This window comes from Micromys minutus (genome assembly GCF_963924665.1).
Source record: "Micromys minutus genome assembly, chromosome: 7".
NCBI classification, from domain to species: Eukaryota; Metazoa; Chordata; class Mammalia; order Rodentia; family Muridae; genus Micromys; species Micromys minutus.
In genome coordinates this window covers 300,554-322,280 of record NC_137976.1, presented here as the reverse complement: position 1 = coordinate 322,280, position 21,727 = coordinate 300,554, and the positions used below count along the sequence as shown (strand labels likewise).

At 45.4% G+C, this 21,727-nt stretch overlaps 1 pseudogene across 1 annotated transcript; it reads right to left on the bottom strand.

The window, feature by feature from the left end:
• Window positions 1–15,786: 15,786 nt before the first annotated feature.
• Window positions 15,787–16,890, bottom strand: LOC308422577 (glutamine synthetase-like; annotated as a pseudogene). The gene has a single exon. The product of its transcript is annotated as a glutamine synthetase-like (transcript).
• Between the last annotated feature and the right edge of the window lie 4,837 nt (window positions 16,891–21,727).

The following is a 21,727-nucleotide window of genomic DNA, read 5'->3' as shown; positions in this document are numbered from 1 at the left end:
CACACATACACACACACACACATAAGCTCTTACATGTGAACATGCATGCACACAATTAAAATTATTTTTTTTTTATTTTTCAAAACAAAGTTTCTTTTATGTAACCTTGTCTGTTCTGGAACTTGTTCTGTAGACAAAACTGCCTGAAACTCAGAGATAAGCCTGTGCCTGCCTCTGCCTCTGCCTCTGCGCCTCTCTGTCTCTCTGTCTCTCTGTCTCTCGCTCTCTCTTCCTCTCTCTATCTCTCTGTCTCTCTATTTCTCTCTCTCTGTGTGTTTCTCTCTGCCTCTCTCTGCCTCTCTCTGCCTCTCTCTGCCTCTCTGCCTTTCTGCCTCTACTGTACATTCTGTTGCTAGCAGCCTCTTCTTCTGTGCAGTCTTCTCTTGATATGTCCCAGTCCTAATGTTTTTACGGACATAAGTCATTCTGTGTTATAGTTCCTACACTTCCCAGCTTGGTTTCTCTTCCCTTGACTTATCTATAAATGTCCTTTCTCCAAATTAGACCATAGGCACATGTGTGGGGTGTGACTAATCTGGCTCTCCTGAGATTAAAGGTGTGTGCCACCATACTAAATAAATATTGAAAGATAAAATAAATATTGAAAAATAAAATAAAATAATTTCCTGTTAGGTAGTGAAGAACAACTTGAAGGAGAGCAAATCACCTGGGTTTGGGGGTCTTCACACCCTTGTCTGGTTTAGCCGAAAGTTTGCTGCAAGCTTGGTCCACACAGTAAGGGCAACAAAACAACAAATCCGGTCTAAGTACAGACTCTGGTGGGGTGAGATCTCAGCACCCTTCATTCCAGCCCTACAAGAAAGGTTTGAACCTGAGCCATTTTTGCAGTTCACAGCCACTCTCTCTTCCAGACTCCTGTTCTGACTGTTTCTGAGATAGCCTACACCCTGGCAGGCATATCCAATCATTTGACATTGTGACATATGCTGTCTATAAAGGTCACCCTTGAGAACCATACAGTTGAGCTACTACCACCACCCAAAAAAAATCACAAAACATCCTCATAATATTTTAAGCAAGTTTGCAATTTTGTGTTGAGTGGCATATGTGCCTTTAAGCCACGGGTTGAACAAACCTGTGAGTATCAGGGAGATATGAGCTTAGGCCTTATAGCTCCAGGCACCCAAACACTATCAGGGGTCCTGAGATTCAGCTGCCTACTTTATTTTTCCCTCTGGATGAAATCCAGACATATCTACATTGTCAAGGAAGGCTGAATAGTTTATGATTTCCAGCTGTCACTACTGTGGGCTGTGACTCCCAGTGTGCAAAGTTTATGTAGACCCTTCACAAACCCAGCAATCACAGAGCACCAATAAATTCTAGCTTCAGTGTTCATATACTAAGTCACATGGTGTGTTAAAATTACATCCCACATGTGTGCCTATGACATCATTTGAAGAAAGGACATTTGTAGATGTAGTTAAGTAAATAAAGGCCAGGCTGGTAAGTGTAGGAGCTAACACAGTATGACTTGTGTCCCTAAAAAGAAAACATTAGGACTAGGACACATCAAGAGAAGGCTGCACAGAAGAAGAGTCTAGCTCCAGAATGTACAGCAGTAAGTTAAGATACCAAAGATTTCAAAACCTACATGGAGATAGGAAGAAACAGAAATGGTTGTTGGCTGCTGCTGATGCTGGAGCCTCACATACTGGCAGATACATATGGTAGAAGCAAGCTTAGTTCACAGATCTGGAGGTTGGACATTGGAGATTCAGGACAGGCATGTGATGAAGGCCTTTGTGGGGTACCATAACATGAAAGAGTACAAGTGAGTAGCACAGAAAGAAACACAGCTGGACTCACCCTGTTCATCTGGGATCCACTACCATGATAACTAACCTATTCCCATTATAACCAACCCATCCTCATGATAACCAACTCATTCTCATGATAACCTACTTCTGTGATAACTAAACCTTGATTACCAACCCTTACATAATAACCACCTCACTCCCATTATAACTAACCTAGTCCCGTGATAGTTGATCCATTCCCATTATAGTCAACTCTAACCCATAACAACCCACTCCCATTATAATCAATCCACCACCATGATTACCAATCCCTCCTATGATAACTAATACAGTCCCATGGCATTAATCCATATAGCTTATCTTTTAAACTAACTCACTCCCATGATTACCAATCCACTCCCATAATACTAGCCCAGTTCCATGAAGGTGGTATTGATCCATAAAATCTCTTTAAATCCTTACTTTTAGTACTTTTGTGGTGGTAATTAAGCTTCTTCCTGAGTTGGAGAGGGGATATTCATGTCCTAGAAGAACTCTCTCCCATGTATCTCATCTTAAGAACAGCCCTGGTACACTGGATTTTACACTCAGGCCTCAAAAGCTGCAAGCAAACATTTCTGTTGTCCTAAGTCCTGCTGTGGTTAGGCTCTGCACTGAGCTCCACAGGTCTGTGTTGAGAGTTAAGCTTTACCTTGGAGCAGTCAGGAGGTGGTATAACCTTCAAGAGGTGAGGCCTGGAGTGAGGAATTAAATCACTCAAGGTAACCTCCAGGGAGTTGTAGAAATTCACCCTTTCATTTTATAATCTAGCCATGAGGTAAGCAGTTTCCTACTGCAGGCTTTATGATCCCCTGCCTCAACTCAGGCCCAAAGAATGAGGACACAGTGACTATGAACTGAAACTTGAAAACCTTGAGCCCTAATAAGTCTTTCTTCTTTGTAAATTGACTGTATCTGATATTTGTTGTAGTAACAGAATAGCACAGGCTGTCTAGTCTGTGGTCACTGTCATAGCAGCCAAAGAGAACTCACATATACTCTCCTGTCCTGCTGGTTCCCTGTGTTCATGCCCTTCTGTGAGCTGAACCTGGGAAGGCAGGCAGAAAGCATCAGGGAAAAGGGGAACATCACCTCTGCACCTTCCATCTTGTGGGAGTCACTCTGTAGCCTTCTCTTGTTCATACTTGCAAGAACAGCAGAAGAGAAGTCTGGGTGGAGAAGAACTCTGGCTAGAAGACAACCGGGAGCTGAGGCCAGCAATATAAAATCTATCAAAGAGATTTGTAGAGATTTGGCCCAGGTGTCTGTGATACCCTGAAGAACCTAGCCTATCTGCAAAGATCCTATACTCACAAAAATGTAGTAACTGATGTTTAGAGCCACTTGACTGGGGTAATCTGTTACATAGCTGTAGCTAACACATGCAGATTCTATCATAGGACCCCTGGATCTCTATGCTGGCTGAGTTACACATTTTTGCCACAGAAATACATTTCCTGAGCACAGATGTGATCTAGCTATTTTTGGTCATGGGTGGGTAGAGGCAAAACATACATAGCCTCTGAAGCAAAGGCAGAATCTGGTCCTTCAGAGGCACATGTTCCACTATATCACACAGAGCCCTGATGGCCTGGTGACTACTGTGTAACCTGGCAGCCACATGAAGCTGGGGATGAAGGTAAGCTGGATACATGAGCAGGGCTGGGCATTTGTCCCTGAAACATCAAATTGGGCAAGTCTACAAAGAGAAACATCTCAGAGATGTCCTATTCACCCAAAGAGCTCTCCATAGAGTTATCCCAACCTCACCTGAAGAGTTAGGTCTCATGGGGCCTCCCCACACTAAGCACTGAGAGAGCTAGGTTCGCTGAGACTTCCCCCACACTCAGTGCTTGAATACCTGTGTCCCATGGAACTTCCCCATACTCAGCACCTGTAGAACTAGATCCAGCACAAAGTTCTTCCATATATGGACCAAGTTCCTCTGGGTGGCTAGTGCCTGGAGCCTACAGTTGTCAGTTTCTATAAATCTGACTCCAGTTAATTGAGACAAGCTACACTGCTTCTGTATGACTTGTCTCCTTGCTCCATCCATAAAAAGACAGCTAAGTAGAACATGTTCAATTTGACATCATAGACAGGATCTTGGGCAAGGAGAGGAGCTGAACAAATATGGAGCTGTGGTCTTCCTGCATGGGTGAGCCAGCATATGAGGGCTTGGTGCTGGCAGCTAAGTTTGGCATTTCATCTTGTTCAGCTGGTATGAGACCAGGCAAACCTCTGAGGTATGGTTTACAGCGGCTATCTAAATATCTGACAAATAAGCAGAGAAAACAAGCATAAGGAGTGTTTCCTGATTTATACCTCAGTTCTGCCTTCGTCATTCACTGGGCATCTCTGGACCTGAGCAGAGTGCTGACCACTATCCAAAGCAATCTTACTGCAGCACTCTGCTATTGGAAGAAGCACTACCTGAAGCAGGGCACACACTCAGCATCTGTAGTCCTGTGCTGCCTCCACAAGGTTTAAAATGTCTTCAGAGAGTTCTACCTCATCCTTGAAGACCATGGAATGTGGAAATGTGTTACACATTGTCTTTAGAATATAAAGAACACTGTGGCCCATTAAATGAATCCATGTAAGGTGTATCTATCTTAGTTAGGGTTACTATTGCTGGGATGAAACACTATGACCAACAGCCCCCAAGCCAATAAGTTCTGGCACTGATAATGGTTTGGAGATGGGAACATCTGCCCTTCCCTAAAGCAGCCCACTGGGGTCACAGTCCTTGTCATGGTGCTTTCAGACCTTACCTGGGGACTGGAGTGGCAAAGGAAGTGAAATCTGGCCCAACACTCACAACAGAGGACCTTCTAGAAGAAGCAGCCGTCTCTAAAAGGAGAAACTGCAAGTGGAATGAGCTTCCTTCCCTTGTACTCTGGGAAATGTTGGTATAATTGCATATATACTTTTGTCAAAGCCCAGGACCCACAAAGTCCTCATACAGAACATAGGCAACACAATGGTGACATCAGAAGCTCACATTTCCCAGTCAACAAATCTTCAAAGTGCACATAGCACAGGTGGGGTTTGAAAGCTAGCAAAATATATGTTTTGCTATAAGAAGTATATAGGTAGTGTTGCAGAGTTAATTTTATTGGATCTCTGCTCTCTTCTTATAAAGAAAACTGTAATATCCTTATTTCTCGAGAGTTTAGCCTTTATTAATCCCTCTATTACTAGAAATAATTGCTACATGAAGAAAGGATAATTTTGTTAGTCAGAATTAAAAAAAAATAATAATGGGTAAATCTGATTTCTTCTGTAATGTGACTGTCCATTTACTCTTCTGAGTAAATCATAGGACAGATGAAAATATTAGGTAAAATAGCCACAATATCTTAGACATTAAAACCCATTTCTCTAATATTACAATTTAAACACCTCTATGTAAGGTTATGATTATAGAATTGAACTATAACTATAATTCTAGTAAAAACTAGAGTTAAAAGAAATTGTTTTGACTAGTTAAAAAAAACAGGGTATTTCTTTGGGTATAGACATAGCAAGAAAAACACAGTCAGTCTGCTTAAGGGTTTAATGGTGCACAGATATACTTGGGGACTTGGTTAGATACCTGCTTCTCTCATCTGTTATTCTGGTTATGTGGGCACACACATATTTCTGTGTGTGCATGTGTACATGTGTATATGCCATGGTACATATGTGGAGTTGAGTAGACAACCTTGGATGTCAGTTTTTGCCTTCCACCTTTTTTGAAGTAGTAGTTCCTTGTTACTGATCACCTTGTGTAGCAGGATAGCTCATTTGTGAGCTTCTGGAGGTTCTGTCTCCATCTCCCATTTTGCTGTAGGAGTATCAAGATCATAGACATGTACCACTCTGCCTAACTTTTATGGGTTCTGGGTATTTGAACCATCTTTCTAGCCCATTTCTTAATGGTGTTAGCCCATACTTCTCTTCCTTGAAGACTGCACTATTGACTACTCTATGCAATGGGACAGGGAAATGTTTAGTTTTTGTATGTATAAAATGTGTTCTGTCAACATGAAGGACTGTAAACTGAAGTTCTCTAAAAGAGCTTCAATTGTCTTAAAGGGCCTGATAACTACTTATGTTTGAATGTTGTAAATAAAGAATCAAAATTATCTTGGACTTCTCTAGTCTTCATCATGGTCACTTATCACCTCTGTGTCTGATCTTTAGACTATCAGTTAAACCTTTGGGAGATATTAAGATGTCATCAGATAGTATCTAAAAGCCATGGAGGATATTTCCCTCTTTCCTTTAACCCATTACCTGATGTCCCCACCAATGTGTTTGGTGACTATGTTGACTTATTGCTACCTTTTGTTCTGTGACAATGTAAGTTCATTTAACTGATATTCAGGGCCTGAACCTGGCTCTGGTCATCACATAAGGCTTTTGTTCCCTTAGATCAAGAACTCTTTTGTTTTAACAGACCCTGTTCAGAAGAACCTGAGATGGGTTGTTTTGGAGATAATGTTACTTTCTGCATAGTCCTTGCTAGCTTTAAACTTGTAATTCTCCTGCTTCTGCCTCCTGAGTAGTTATCTTAATCCAAGCCACAATGGGTAGAACTCTTGGGGTGACAGAATCAAAGGGAGAGAGATTTGGTTTCTTTAAGGTCTCAGCAGTGAGGCTGAAGCGGGTACCCCTACAAGGACCTTTCTAACTCCAGCCTGAACCTTGCCATGTCTAGTCCAATCTCCTTCCAAGCACCCACTCCAGGCTGTGGATTCCTCTCACACCTCCCATGCAAAATCTGGGAAGGTGGCTCAGGCCTTCCAACTCCACAGCTTCTACCTTCCCTAAGGTACCTAACCAAATAGCTTAATCCATCTTTCTCCTTCCTTTATTCCTATCATAGCCCTGATGCCTGAAAGGAAAGTTCTAGAATCTTTTGGTGGTGATGCAATGACATGCTAGTTTCATACTTAGAAGTATTGATGGCAATGCTCATCCCTTGAACCCAGAAGGGGACATTGTGCCACTGTTCAGGCACTGATTGGGATAACTCCCAGTCTACCCTGCATCTTGGGGACTGGGGTACTTCCCGGGGGGGGGGGTACAAGGCAAACTATGTTTCTTGGTTCAGAGAGGCTGAATAACTGTTTAGGCAGGTGACAAGTAGCTGCAAAGAGCTGGAAAGAATCCCAAAGGTGATGCTACTAAAGTTGCAAATGAGAAGGCAAGCCAAGCCAAGCCAAGAACAACATAAAGTTACATGTTTCGTCTTGAGAACCAGACCTGTGTCACTTAACCCTCTATAGCCCTTGAGAAGAGTGTCAAATGACCCCTCCTTACAGCTGAGGCTGCAGGACTATTATAAGGTCCACAGCTGAAAGGTTGAGTTGGGCTCATGACCCCGGCAGAGACCTACCACACCACACCCCAGTGCACCCAGCTCAGTCCCTCCCCAGTGTGGAATAGTGGCCCCAGGCCAGACAGCAGCTAACTCCTTGGTGAGCTAGCAGTGCTGAGACAGAGACAGCAGCCTGGGTTCTGAAAGTATATGTTTAGAGAGACCTGGGGTTTCTTGCTGTCTCTGGTTAAGGAAAACAGAAACTGAGATTTCACAGCTATTCCCCTGAGCAGCCCAAAGGCTGGGTTCTCAGGAATGACTTACCTTTCCCTAAGAAAACTTTCTTGATTCAGTAACTAGCAACACAGGAGCAGAGGGGTAGGCACTGCTCTTGTCCTTCTGTTCAAGCTTATGTTCAAGTCCTAATCCCTTGTGCCTATGGAGGTGACCTCATTTGGAAATGGGAAAGAGTCAGTTGATAGTAGATGGGGTCAGGCTAAAGTGAGGCAGGTTCTAAGAGACAGAAAGCATGGAAGAGGCTACAAGCAGATGTAGGCAGAGACTAGGATGACATGGCTCCAAGCCAATGACACCACAGCAATATAGAGGCAGGAAGGAACAAGAGCTGAAGCCACTATGGTCTCAGGCTTACCACTTCCACAACTGCAAGAAAACCCATTTCTACAATATAAGGTGCATGTCTACAGCCTTTATTTGGCTAGCTCTGGCATTGCAGGCCCCTGTAGGAGCAGAGAAAGGAAGGGAAGTGAACTTAAAATGAACTTGATGGTGTAATCAATCATCCAGGGCTGTCAAGGAGGTAAAGGCTGGAAGCAGAGGCTATACTCAGCCACCTATAAGGAACTTGCTGCTTTTGTCCTGCCCAGGCCTCACTCCTGAACTCTGTGTCTACTTAAAATTTCCTGTAAGGGTCAGACAGCACCTCACATTGCACAGCAGGAGCTATGCCCTGCTCCCCTGTGGTTGCTCTTTGCCTTTTTCTTGCAGTAGGTGACCATAAGGCCTGGAGCAACCACAGGAGCCTTCCTGGCACCTGCCCAGCTAAGGTTTCATTCCACAGTCCAACAAAGCAGGACTTCCTTGTCATCACTTGAGGCTGCTACCCAGCTGCCCACAGGCCCTGACAATGACTATGGGGGAAGTTGACATTTATCTAGTAGCTCAACTCCACCCACTTTGGATCCCACTGTTCTCCAGACAAATCCACAGTGAGTGTCCATTCTGGCCATACTCAGTCACTCTTTATCCACTTCCTGATGCTCTCTTGGGTACCTGTCCAGCCAGAACATAACTAGCCAGCAAACCTTATGTACACTTGCCCTCTGACCTACATTCTATCCTCTGTCACTGTGACCTGCTTCAAGAAGCTTCCTGAAACCTATGGAAAGTGGGAGGTTCCCTTCTGTAGGCATTTCCACACAGTGCTCATGGGTTGTCCTTGTATGTGTTGTCTGCCATTGAACTTGTGTTCCCTGCAAGCAAGGTCAGCCACTGTGCTTATCCAAACTTATGGATGGTCCTCAGGTGGCCCTGGAATGGGCACCAAAAAAGCCAGTAAACAGGAACCAGGAAAGGTGGGACTTGGCAGGGTAAGGACTTCTTCTTGTATCTAGTCACTGATTTCTTCCCCTGATGGTACTCAGTTCTTTGTGTATTGTAATGACAGGGTGACATTAGCATGTGTTCAGACACTGATGCAGACTGAGTAGGACAGCTCTTACCTGCACACTAAAGATGTCTCCATACAGAGAAGGAGATTTTGAGGGCAGGGACTGAAGAGGATCTTGGCTTTTCATAGCAGAGTGCAGCTAAGGAACATCTTTCGGTGCTGGCCTGTCATCTCAGCTACTCAGGTACCTGAGGCAGGAGTGCTGGTTCAGGCTCTGGGAACTTCAAGACTGGACTTGGCAATTTGGTGGGATGTTAGCTCACAAACTGAAACTAAAGGGAGAATTGGGGTGTGGGTCAGTGGTAGAACCTCATGTCAACTGCAGAGCAGAAATGAGAAGCTGACACCTTCTGGCCAGCAGGGAATGTGCACATGTCTTCTCTCCTGGAGTTGTGGCTTGCATAAGGACAAATTGACAGCTTCCATTAGTCATAAGGCAACACTAAAGGCTTTTCAGAGTACTGAGGAACTTCCAGTAGTGCTTTGGGAAGAGGGATTTGTGGCCATTTTTTGGAGACCATTATAGATGGTAGGGGGGAGATACAAGGGGGAGATACAAATCCCATCTGTTTCCTAAAGGGGTTGGATCCCTTTAGGAGATGAAAAGAGCTGTGCTCCCGTGAAAGGTCTGGAGTGCTCCTTGAGGGAGGATCAGACTGAGTAGTGGAATTATAGCTGGCAAAAAGAGATAGGGGTGTGCTAAAAAGCCAAGTGGCTCATGCTTATAGGAGAGATCCACAGTAACCATACAGTGACAATGTGCAGACTCTAATTCTTTCTTGAAGAGGGCCCTAAATATGGCCCTGGTGCTCAGAGCCAGCCTGTGGAGAAGGAACTGCTTGTGCTGGATAGGATTTTAGCAGGGACTTCTGGAAACTTCTCTGAAGTCCAACAATCAACTCTGGATAAACGCTTTAGCTGTACTTTTGTTTCTTTTTTAATTATTATTTTCTTTTCATAATTTATTTTTTATTCACAATACATCCCAGTCACAGCCTCCTTCTTCCTCTCCTTCTAGTCCTGTCTTTACAAATCCCTGCCCCTATTGCCTCCTCCTCTTTTTCTCAGAGAAGGGAAGCCTCCCTTGGGTACCACCCTACCCTAGGACATCTAGTCCCAAGAGGACTGAGCACCTCCTCTCCCACTGAGGCCCAACCAGGCAGTCCAGGTAGGGGAAGGGGATCTAATGGCAGGCATAATAACAGAGTCAGAGACAGCCCTGCTCCAATTGTAAGGGGACCCACATGTAAACCAAGAGACACACTTGAAACCAAGTAATACAGACTTAGAAATACACATATGGTATGCACTCACTTATAATTGGACATAAACCACAAAGTACAGGATAAACATGCTACAATCCACAGACCCAAAGAAACTGAGTAATAAGGACAGTCTGGGGAAAGATGTGTGTCTAACTCAGAATAGGAAGCAGAATAGTCATCAGAGGTGGATAAAAAAGAAAACTGGGTGGGAGGGGGTATAGAGATGTTGATCAGGTATGGGGGTAGGAGAGGGATGAGGTTAAAATGGAAACTGGTGGGGGCATCTCTGGGACTAACTAGAGACCTGGGATGGAGGAGGCTACAAGGAGTCAATGTAGGACACCCTAGCTTCTATTTCTTAAAATTTACGTTTATTTTTAGTTGTTTCTGTCACCTGTGTACATGTGAGTGCAGGTGCCTGTGGAGGCCAGGTCGTTGAGTGCCTGGAGCTGCAGTTACAGGCAATTGTGAGCCAGTTGGCATGGGTGCGGGGAACTGAACTCAGGCCCTCTGTGCTGTTTACCACTGCTCCCTCTCCTGTCCCTACACTGGCTTTTAGTTGTTTGCTTTCATGATCCTGAGGATTAAATCCATAGCTTCTTGAATGCTAGGCAAGTGCTCTACCACCTATGACCACTCCAGCCTGTGTCATTTTCCCTTTGCTTAACTTTCAAAATCACAACTTTAGAGGTGATATAGTGAGAAGCCTGACATTTGTCTCCCACAGAGGACACCTCTGTCCTATGGGTGAAGGCAATAAGCAATTGAAGGACACTTTTCTTGAAGCTACCAACATTCACTTGCACCTAATAGGTGACTAATGGGTGAGCTATGGCATCAAGAGCTGATGTTTTCCAATGCACTCCCCTCCTCAGATCACACTGCTAATGCCATATTCTGAGCATGAGTCAGATGAGAAACTATGAAGACAGTGACTTAAAACACCAGAGACATCATACCCTTTCCCTGCCCTCAGGCACCTACTTCTTTACTCTGTTAATCCTGGGGGAAGTAGTGTTAAAGTCCAGCTCCTGCTTACAAGTTCAACATCCTTTAAACAAACACTTAGTCACAAAAGCTGTCATTTGGGTAGTTCACACTCTGCACACAGGCGTAGAGATATGTCTGACTTATATTTTTACGTGCATGGTTATTTTTAAAGATTCTCATCAGTACTGCAAGTGTGCCTTAAAAAGTAATGCCTCTCTTCCCTTCCCAGTCTGTCTTTTCTTCTGGGTGTGAAGTAGCCTGAGGTTCAGCCAGTCACCAATGGATGTGGACAGCCTCCACTTCCCAAACAGATTATTCCAAAGCAAGAAATACACATTGTTAGCATTCTGTCTAAACTCCACCCCACAGTTACCTGGCAACAGCCAGTTATGCTCCCCTCCCCCCACAATTACTTGGTACTGTAAAAGGGGCTGCTTGCCCCAGTCTTTTCTCTCTCTTGTTCTTGTTTCTTTCTTTTGCTTTTCTTGCCTTTACCTCCTTGTCCCTCCTCTCCCTATTCCTCCACATGCTCATAACCATCTTCTTTTCCTCTATTCCTCTTCTCTCTCTCTCTCTCTCTCTCTCTCTCTCTCTCTCTCTCTCTCTGCCCCTACTACCCTCTTAACTCCCCTCCTTACACCCTGAATAAACTCTTTCTATGCTGTACCATCTTGTGGCTGGTCCCTCAGGAGGAAGGAATGCCCAACATGGGCCCACCAGAGGCAGCCCTTCCCCCCACACTTCACCACACCTCCACAGAACATACCCTCCACTCTCTTTAACTTTTACATAACATTGGTGCCGAAACCTGGGAAGTATCTTTTCTTTATCTTTTTATAAACACATCACACATCCAAGACATTTCAAGACAGCTTGAAAACTATAGCCCCTAGTTTACTCATCCTTAGGTACAAATCTCTCAAGCTATGCCTCTTATTCTTCCATCCCCTGTGACTGTTTCTCCCAAGCAGCAGCACTAGAGCTGGAGCCCAGCATTAAACCATCTGGCGAGGATGCCAGATGGTTTCTTCCTAAGAATGGCCACATTTGTCCCATGTGGGTTAAGCGTGTGGACTTTGGTTTTTATTACATCATGTTTTATGGTACCTTAATTTTTAAATGGCTTCCAGTTTTTGTTAGAAATAAGGGAAGTGCAATAAAACACTGTATAACAAGAGCCTGGACAGTCAGAGACAGCAGAATCTCGAAGTAAGTGGCTGGCTATGGGAGAGTAGATACTGGATGGTAGAGATAAGACTGGATTCTGTGCTCAAGGGGTGTCATGAACATGTGGACCTTAATAGTAGGAAGAAGGGACATGCTACACATGAGACACAGCCCCTCCCAAGGAGTTTTTTACCCCTTCAGATTTGGCAGCAAGTGCTGGCTCTAGAGACAACTATATGCAGCCTAGCAACCAGATTCATTACAAACAAGTCATTGGTCAGAAAGATGTAACAGAGACTCCAAGTGGAAGGACAAGTTTCTGCTTGCTGGGTGGAACCTAGCTGAACCTGAGCAGGGAACAGTCACCTGGGTACAGACCCACAGCTTCCAGGGGAGGGAGCCCTATCCTCACCTTAGTTACCTAGCCACACCTTTAACATCTGTAACTCCCAGATGCTGGGAAGACAGCCATGACCACAAGTATAGAGAGATGAGCAATCTATTTCTGAACCTCACCTCTTGTCCATTTGTAAACATGTACACAGTATCCTTGGCCATTCAAGAAGGTGACATCATCATTCTTCATAGTGGGCTTTGCACCAATACAGGGCATTTTCTTTTGTTCTTAGCAAAAGCAGTCCTATATTACAACTTTGAGTTGTACTGCTCAAATCTCTGCCTTCCAGAACTTGCTAAACAGTGACAGATCATCAGCCAAGCCTACAGTGAAGGTCTTCTCTACACATGGCTGAGGAATGTCCAACACGGGCCCACCAGAGGCACCCCTTCCCCCCACACCTCACCACACCTCCACAAAATATACCCTCCACTCTCTTTAACTTTTTCATAACATTTGCACTGAAACGTCACTGGAGGTGGGAAGTATAAACCTCATTGCTAAGAAGTGGTGCCAACAGACACTGACCACCAATGCTAACAGTATCCACAGCCCTGCTTCCCTAGGCTGGCCAGTCAGGTCTTGCCTCATAGACTGTCTTGGTTCAGAATATATCTTGCAGCCTTCAGACGCCTCACCTGCACTCTGTAGAACAACATGCTGCCAAGACCCACAGGAATGTGTGGCCACCTCCAGCAACTTCTGCCTCCGGGGCTAGACAGAGCTTTGATGCAGCCGCCAGGATGGGATTCTGGAGCCAGTGTGGGAAGCTTGTTGCCTGGCCTGAGAACAAGCCTAGGCATCTCAGCTTAGGGCCTCCCTCTTTCTGACTTGCTGGGATAAGAAGCAGGAGGCCTAGTGAGACATGGGTTCTAGAAAAGGAAATGGCAGGCCTTCTCCACTGCTTACATGCCATCTGGCATGCACATGTTGGAGGACTTTATGTCTGCCCATGACTGCAGAATGGACACGTCCTTGGCTTTCCTTTTACTTAGCAAAATTCACCCATTGTCTCTCCTCTATCCATCCATCCATACATCCATCCATCCATACATCCATACATCCATACATCCATCCAGCCATCCATCCAGTCAGCCAGCCAGCCAGCCAGCCATCCATTCGATTAATCAACACATCTTGAATCCATCCCTATGCCTAGCACAGAACTAGGTTCCCATGGAGATAGATGCTCTCTTAGGTTCTGTATTGATAACACTTCAAATCCTGCTCATGTGACAAGATAAACTATGGATAAGAAAAGATGCATGGAGCCTATCCAAAGGCATATCCATCCCACACATTATGTGGTAAGTGTGGAAAGAGCCTCCCAGTCTCTGTTATCAAGCATGTCACTTGATTCCATACACTGCAAGAGCTAAAATGTGCCATGGAAACGTAGCATGCAGGGCTGGAAGCCATATCTTAGTTAGTAGTGTCTTTGCTTAGCATTTGCAAAGCCCTGGGTTCAATCCATGGCACAATATAAGTTGGTCATACCTGTAATCTCAGGACTCAGAAGATAGAGGCAAGAAGATCAGGAGTTCAAGGTTATTGATAATCAGCTATACAGAGACCTCAAGAACAGCCTAAGCTACAAATGACTTTATATCATGAGGCGGGGAATGAGAAAACTTAAAACCTTGACTCAACAAGGACTGCCAACAATCTTACTGACCAAGTGGACTATGGAGAGCCAAGCAAATGGAAACCTATACTGGGCACAGACAGGTATAGTCACTGCCTCTTGGACTCAGTATGTGTTTAGGAGACATACATGAAGTTAGCACCATTAGGGATTGAACCTGAGCTAAGAAGGAACCACAGTGGAACCCACCTGCCCTTGTCAGGTGGACCTGCTAAGCCCTCAAACAGAAAGAACAGCAGCAGGAAATAGTCTTCCAGCAAACATATGAAGAGCGCCTGATAGGAAGGTCTGGCTCACTCTACCCTGCCCCTCCATGGGGCAGAGGGAAGGCAGGGTCTTTGGCTCCAGGTACCTCAGCAGCTGTCATAAGGGGCCATTTGCATACCAAATAACTGCTACTAACCCAAAGGAACAAACTGTGGAGACTTTTTTTCTTAAAAAACTTAATATAGTAAAAGGCCTGCTTTAGTGACATGCTAGTCCCACTAAAAAATAACCCCAGTAACACCTGCCCGCCCGCCCACCGGTAACAATGCTCAAGTTGGCCAGCCAATTCATACTTCTAACTTGTGCGTTAAGTATACGCATCCTCTAAATATTAAGCTCAGAGATAAGAGGTGGCAAGTAGTGCCATCCTACTGGCTATCTGTCTAACATTTGCCCCTGTAAAGCAGGCAGGGAAACCTTGAGGAGTAATGAAGCTGAGAGCCCCCAAGATAACCAACTTTCCCAATACTGCATCCCCACCCCTACCTCAAGAGAGCCTCACTTCTAAACCAAGTTCCTCACTCAAACTTGGTACCCAGTAAATAGGATTAGAAAGACACATGTCCACACATCCATATATATATAAAGTTTTTGGTTTTAACATCTAAACATAAAAATACTACTCTGTTTTGTGTTATAAACAGAGGATGAAGAAATTGCCAACTTTTTTCTTCCTTTACAGTAGGGCCATTTGTCAGGTGATACACCAAACTGTATTCATAGAAGGGATGAACTCCCCTCCCCCAAGTTAAGGAAGCATGGCACAAGCGACTAACCTCCAACTCCTCAACTGACTTTCATTTGGACCAGAGAGTCAGTTTCACCCAAAGAACAGCTCTCTACCAACAGAGGAAATGTCATTATAAGTCTTTCAACTATCTTGAAGAAAAAAAGTTCTCCTTCATAAGTGCACCTGCTTTGTGACAGCTATGCCTACAAGACATGCATTCCCGGTGAGATGAAGCACTAGTTACCCTTCTCCTTTCCCTCCCGCTCCCCACTAGAAAGCTAGATAGAAAAGAAAAGATTGGGTTGGGTGTGTAGAGATTTAGAACTTGCCCCTCTATTCTAATCAATAAAGGCAAGATTAACTGGGCATGAGGAATAAAAAGACCTTGGTATCCCATCCTTTGAGTTACAGTAAAGTCAAGTGGGAGGGGGGAAGAGTTGGGAGTGGGATGAACTTGGAAGGGCTCAAGATCATGGAAGTCTAATTCAATCTGCTTAGTTCTTGTATCTAGTCACCAGTTTTGTTGAGGAGACACCTGCAGACGATGGCATAGGTGTCACTATTGGCAGAAGGCCAACAGACTTCAAAATAACCCTTCTCCTAACCGACAGACTGGGGAATTCGAATGCTAGTGCTGCAGTTGGTAACGCCAGCAGAAAAGTCATTGATGTTAGAGGTTTCATGGAATCCAGTTAGATGCCGGGCATTGTCTAGGCCCCCCTTGGGATCGTAGGCATGGATATGGTACTGGTGCCTCTTGCTCAGTTTGTCAATGGCCTCGTCAATACACCTCAGACTGTTCTCCGCCAGCATGGTCTTGGTGCTGAAATTGGTATGGCAGCCTGCACCATTCCAGTTCCCTGGAATGGGCTTGGGGTCAAAGGTTGGTATCACCCCAAAGTCTTCTCACACCCGATTCAAGATAAAATGGGCTATTCAAAGATGATCTCCCACGCTGATCCCTTCACAGGGTCCTATCTGGAATTCCCACTGGGCAGACATAACCTCAGCCATTTGTCCCTCCCTATAATATTGACTCTGGCATACAAGCAGGACCAGTAGTGAGCCTCTATAATATCCCTGCCATAAGCTTTGTCTGCTCCCACACCACAGCAATATGGACCTTGGGGTCCAGGGAAGCCATTGGAAGACCAACCAAAAGGGTGGCCGTCTGTTCCCAGGAGAGTATATTCCTGTTCCATTCCAAACCAGGGATGCTGGTTGCTCACCATGTCCCATTGTCCATTTACAGCTGTGCCTCAGATTGGTCTCTGCAGGCTTCTGGTTATACTTGAAAACTTCACAGAATACCACCAACTTGTTGGGTTCTTTGCAGAAGGAGTCTTGAAACATGGCAACAGGATGGAGATACATGTTGCTGTTGGAGCCTTCAGACTGAAAGGTACTAGAGCCCTCAAAGTTCCACCCAGGTAACTCTTCTACACACTTGGGCTCACAGTCCAGGGTACAGGTCTTGCAGTGTAGTCCTTCTGTACCATCAACCCAGATATAAATGGCTTGGATTTTCTTACCCTGGGGCAGGGACATGTACATTTACTTGATACCTTTGTTCAAGTGGGAACTTGCTGAGGTGGCTATGGTGGAAGGTGTTCAGAGCAGTGGCCTGCCACCAGATGGATGGGTGGACAGGCCACCAGAGTGAGACAAAGAGAGGAAAGGAGATGGGTGTGCTGCTCAGACACTGCTCTACTCCCATTGTTGGTTCTACCTGTAGAGATCTTTTAAAAAATATCTTTGGGACTGGAGAAAAGGCTCAGAGTTAAGAGAACTTGTTGCTCTTGCAGAGTTCCCAGTATCTACTTCATGTGGCTTACAACCACCTGTTATTCAGGTTCCAGGGCATCCAATGCTCTCTTCTGGTTTCTGTGGACTCACATAGGGTGCACATACATACATACATGCAGGCAATCATCATGCACATTAAATAAATACAGAAATCTTTAAAACACACATGCAAAGAGCATGTATGTGCCCTAACATGCCTGTGGCAGTCAGAGAATAAATTTAAGTGTTGGTCCTCACCTTCTGTCTTGTTGTTTTTGCATTTGTGTACACCAGCCTGGCTTCTAACCTCCAGAGATTCTCTTTTCTCCCACCTCCCATCTGTCCTTAATATCAATGGTATTGCAGACACACACTGCCATGATGGTTTTCTGTGGGTCTGGAGATCTGATCTTGGGTCTTTTGTTATAGAAAGAGCCTTGCCCACTGAGGCATCATTTCCCAGTCCATATCACCCTCTTCCTAAGATGTACAAGTAAGACCATTTATATCCCCCTAGCAATGGGTAAAGAGATACTGTGTTGTTGGTGGTGTTCTTATATCAAAAGCAGATGACAGACCTTTGTTTGTCCTAGACTGATGCCTGGCTTACTGACCAAAGCTGTCTTATGCCTAGGATTCATAAAAATTAAATCAAATACAGGCAGCACAGCAACAGAAGAGAAAGAGACATGCAGGCACCTATGCCATCTGCCCTCCAGCGCTTGGCATAGGCAGGCTATAGATGCCTGCTTGCTGCTATACCATGCAGCATAGAGGGAGGATGTCGTCCACATGGCCAGCCACATGGCCAGCCTGCAGTGGGATGTGTGAGCAGGTGGTGGTTAGACGGGAGAGAAAGAGAGGTGAAACAGCTTGAGCATTGCGAAGAAAAATGGAACTGGAGACTCCAAGGTGGAGAAGAGGAGCCTGTTGTGAATAGCCAGTCTTGCCATCTAGGGCCATGATGAGATCCCAGCCTGAGCTACTGCTGAGAGCCATGTCTGAGTTCATGGCTATGCAGAGGCAGGCATTGGTGTAAATGTGTATTGCTCATATTATCATTAGAGAACATGAGGATGTCCCTGGCAGGACAGCCGCCCCAGACCATGTGAATGTTCAGGGGCTATGCATGACTGGCCCTACCCCTTACTGCCTGCAACACTCTGGAAAGCTGTCCCCATCTCTCAACAGCAGCAGCACTTGGGAACACAGGCCCTGCACTTTGTCTGGGCAGCACAGTAAAGCTGGTCCTGGTGGGGGTGGAGGTAATGTTTGCTGGTGAGCCAGCCCCTGAGAATGTGAGTATAGGAAAACTGGCCCTCCTACTCATCTGGCATGAGGTAGTGTGGGTGTGGGGATGATGTTCTCTCCCTTCCCCCTCACAACCTGCAGTAGCTGGGAGAGATGGCCCTGGGGTCATAAGAGCAGGAGAGTTAGCCCTGCCCCCTTACTGCCTATAGCATTCTGAAGAGCTGGCCCTGCACCTTGCCTGGGCAACACAGTAGAGCCAGCCCTGATGGCAAAAGCACAGGTGAGCCAGCCCTGAGGATTGTGAGAGCGGGAGAGCTGCCCCTGTCCTTCACATGCTATAGCACTTGGGAGAGTAGGCCACATACCCTCACTGTGTAGCACAGTGAAGCTGGCTCTGGAGGTGTAAGTGTGGATAAACTGACCTTAAAGGCCTGAGAGCAGGACAGCTGACTCTGCCTCCTGCTGCTGATGGTAGCCCTGGGTAGCCTAGCCAGAGCAGTGCTGGAGAGCTCACCCTGATAGTGTGGATAAGAGAGAGCTGGCAGGTTGACCAGCTCAGCTACCACCCAGGCTCTGATCCAGTGCTCTGAGTTGGGCCACCCCAAAATCTATATCATATCTCACACCACATACATTACATCTCACAAATCCATACCCTCCAGTTCATTCCCCACCCCATCTTACCCCATATACAGATATCTAGGAGTAACCGAGGCAGAGATTCCCTCTTAAAGAGAACTTCTCAGTGTGGTGGCTCAACTGTGGCTACTAGTTTTGCACACTGGAGTCCTTCAACTTCCTTAGTCTTTGTGACATATGGGCCTTGTAGTCTGTGGATTTAAGACAGACCAGAGAGCCCCTGGCATGTAAGGTCACCAGGTTTCCTATCCCCAACTTCCCCCCACCCCCAAACATACCTTGGTCACCTCCAGAAGCTTCCGGCCCTGGGAAAGCCTAGGTTTTATACTGTGTCAGTGTATCTTGGCTATACAGCACATGGCCACAAACTGTGACTTAAACCAACAAAAACTTATTCTCCACAACTCTTGGAAGCAGAACTCCAAAATCAAGGTATCAGTAAGGGCAAGCTCCCTCTGAAAGGCTTTCCTCATCTTTCAGCAGGTGTCCTTGCACTCTGGTCGTACAGCTTGGTTGCTGCAGTGTGGGTCTCTCTCTCTCTCTCTCTCTCTCTCTCTCTCTTTCTCTCTCTCTCTCTCTCTCTCTCTCTCTCTCTCTCTCTCTCTCTCTCTCCCTCCCTCCCTCCCTCCCTCTCTCTCCCTCCCTCCTCCCCCCTCTCTCGTGTGTGTGTGTGTGTGTGTGTGTGTGTGTGTGTGTGTGGTGTGTATGAAGTCTCTCTATGTAAGCTTGTCTGCGGAATGATGTTCTCTTCCCACAGCCCATTGCTATCATCTTAGCTGACTCAGGATTAGGGAAACTCCCTCTGACATCTGTGTGAAGTTCAGTCCAGGGATAAGTCAGAAGGCACTCATGTGCATTCCTATTAGTGGGTCATACACAAAGACACAGGCATTCGACAACTTTGAAAAAAAGGAGAACGCCCCACACTCCCTTCATATCACTTCAGTAACCCTGACAAAGCTCCCAGCCAAAGCATCACCTAAAACATAAATGGCCCATATTATTTATTGTACCTGACCATGGTGAATAGCAAACCTATATTACCATGGTTAACTAGGCATATGCATTGGTTGGTTTTTATCAAAAGCTAGAAAGGAAAAAAGGGGGAACCTAAACTGAGGATTTGCCTCCATGATATGCCAATGGGCATATCTTCTGGGGCATTTTCTTAATTGCTAATTTATATAGGAGGGGCCAGCTCACTGTGGGCAGTGCCATCCCTAGACAGGTGAACCTGGGCTATGTAAGAAAAGGAGCTGAGCAAGCCAGAGGGTGCCAATAAGCAGCATTCCTCCATGTTCCCTTTGTCCAGGTTCCTGCTTTGAGTTCCTGTTCTGGCTTTCCTCGTGGACTGTGTTATGAAAGTACAAGCCAAATATATACCAAGTTGGTTTGGTCAGTGAATTATCACAGCTACAGAACTCAAACTAGGACAGCATATCAGTAACAAGACCCAGTCTTACAGATCTTTGCACTAGAAGGTGATGGGTTTGGCAGAATAGTCAGTGGCTGAGTTGTGCAATCTTAAAGCTACAATTTTTCAGAAACACCATGCTTTCTGTAAAACAGGCATACTTGATCTTCACTTATGAGTTTGCCATTAATCCTATGAAAAGCTGGATGTCACAGCTCAGGCAGCAAGGAAAAGAACTCTATTTCCCAAGCTTCCTTCCCTGTCCTAGGTGAGAGAAATCACTGTTCTCTTTCCCCTCTATCTGGTTCAAAAGTCAGTCAATTCTTCCAACCTTTCACACAGGGACTAGCAAGCTCTGGCCCTACTGCTTCTTTTTATAAATAAAGTATTATTTAAACTAGTTTGCTTGCTATTCATAGTATATCTGTACAACAACAGCAATTTTAATCACCATACAAGGAGCTCAGAGAGGGATAACAGCAGAGGTGAGCTAACTTTCAGACAATTCAGTCAGATAAAGATATAATGTTCATGGCAATTCATTAGTAACCACCCAAACTTGCAAATGACCCTGAAATATATTAGCAATTGAACACAGATGTATATACTAATATCATGGAGACAACACAGGCCTGGTGCACAGACCCCAGGCATTTATAGAGCACAAGGGAAGGTCTGGGGCCAGCAAATTCTGGGTAACTCCACTGATATGTTTTATAAAATGTGGTATGATGTGATAGGAAGTGGGTGCCTTAGCAGGCCCATGCTGAGGCATCTCCCCACCCTAAGGTATCAGCCATATGACTGGTCTAGTATAAAGGGAAGTTTATTTGGGATTTGGGAAGGGGGTCTGGGGAAGGGAGTAGAGGCAAAGAAAAAAAGGGGACAAAAAAAGGACAGAAAGAAAGAAGGGAAGAAGCCTGTGATGAACACCTGGGGATATAAGAAGATCGAGGAAGGGGAGGGAGGGAGGGAGGGGAAGAGAGGGGGGCAGAGAGAGGAAGGGAGGGAGGAAGGGAGGGAGGGAGGGAGGGAGGGAGGGAAGGAGGGTGGGAGGGAGAGAGAGGGAAGCCTGAACAGTCCTTTTATAGGTGATCCAGGCTTATACCGGGCTATTGCCAGGTAACAACAGTTGGGTGGACCCTAAAGGAAATGTTAACATCTACTCTCACCTTTATTGATATTTTTCAAAAAAAATAGTTCCTTCTTTTCCTTTAGTGCTGCCACCAAAGCATCTTTCTCAATAGAGGCTAAGTTTTCTTTTCACAGACTTTGACTCATTAGGATATGTGGAGGGAGCCCTCCAAGGAGTGTCTCTGAGGACTCAGAATGCCCCTTTGTGGCTGTTCTGTGCCTGCC